Genomic DNA, 1,668 nt, shown 5'->3' with positions numbered 1-1,668 from the left:
GACATAACATTTTGTTAAACAGGAGGAGGGAAAGCTGTAAACCTTTAGAAACAGTTCACTTTCCCAACTTTTTTGAAAAGATGCCAAAAGATCATGTCAAATGTGAAAAAACATCAACTTAAACAATTATTGTTTGCCTTTTCAAATGAAGACAATGAAAGCATCACTTGAACAGAATTTAATCAAAGGGAGTGATCAAAATTAAAATTAATTTGTCTATTAGTCTTGACTGAGCTGTCTCCCTTGATACATTTTTTCCAACATAAAAGTGCTTATTATTTTTCACTACATAAAAAGTATGGTTAATGTATTCAGCATGGACATGTACTTGTGTATTATTTATGTAACTTTTGTCAAGAAAACAAGAAAGTTAGACTTTCTAGAACCGCTGATAATACTCAAAAATTGTATATTCAAGAATTTCATATTTTGTATCAATAAGATATATATTCCCAAGAATATTTCTTCCCAGGAATGGTATAACATGTTTTTCACATAACAGTAGCAAGGTAAAACTCTGTTTAAGAATAGGATACTGCAGAAAATGTTAAAAACCAAGCTGACACTAGACATTTCTAATATTCTAATTAATATTATGCTGTTTGCTTATATATTTAACATATTTCTACAAAAATCTACAAGTTAGTCTTGATCCTTACTATAGCTATCAAATCATCTTATTTCAAGTATACATTCTGTAGCTACTTTTATTTTATATAAAGACTTTGTATAAAATCTTTATTTTAAGAAAACAAAAGTCTATTTATGTATGTAATAACCTATGGCACAAAAAATGCCAGACTTCTCACTCAGAAGCACTATAGAACTCAAAAGGGATAAACGTATTCATCCACAAATTGTTTTAATATGACAACTCAATTATGGTAGCAGCATAGGAAACTGACAAGGCATCAAGTTACAAAGTACATGTAAAAGACAACCAAATAGTCAAAGAGCTGGAGTGTTTCAATTTAGTGAGTATGTTGAAACAGAAGCTGGACTTTTGTTGCTTCTTGATCAGCTAAATCAATTATGCTGTCTTATGAATGGAACAGAATTTTTTTCTCATTATTTAAACACGTACATGTACAGGTATGATCTATGCATATAGAATAAAGGGCAATGTTTGTACATTTATAGTATTTATTTTATGTCATAAGACAAAATACTTATAAATAGCAATAATCCATTCTAAAATTACTTTTGATCTTATATTTGCTCTATGTATATGAAATCAAGAGTATCTTTTAAACAATATAGTTTATTAATTTTTTAAAAGGGGAAGCTACTTGGATTTTTTTTATTAAAGTTTGACGTAGTTATTCAAGTATCCAGTATTTATTATAGCAATAATAATGAGGTAGTCTTATGTCAATCTTAGTAAATAAAGGTAAACTTTAAATAAATACAAGTAATTTTATATTAATAAGGTTAAATGATAAATATGAAGCCTTTTCTGGTACCCTAATGTCATAAATAATAGATATACTTTTATGCACTTCATATCCAAGATGAAAAGATTTTTGCTATTCTTTTATTTAAAATACTTGTTTTTTCTGGATACACTTTTGAAATCCTGAAAGTTAGGAAATAACAGGGCAGACGATTTTAAATGGAAAAGATTTTATAATACTCTGACTTTTGCATTACAAATTCCCAAGCTGTCCA

The sequence above is a fragment of the Thamnophis sirtalis genome, unplaced genomic scaffold (genome assembly GCF_051295495.1).
Source record: "Thamnophis sirtalis isolate CommonGarterSnake01/CBP01778 unplaced genomic scaffold, rThaSir2_p1.2 scaffold_7, whole genome shotgun sequence".
NCBI lineage: Eukaryota > Metazoa > Chordata > Lepidosauria > Squamata > Natricidae > Thamnophis > Thamnophis sirtalis.
This window is presented reverse-complemented; position numbering follows the sequence as displayed.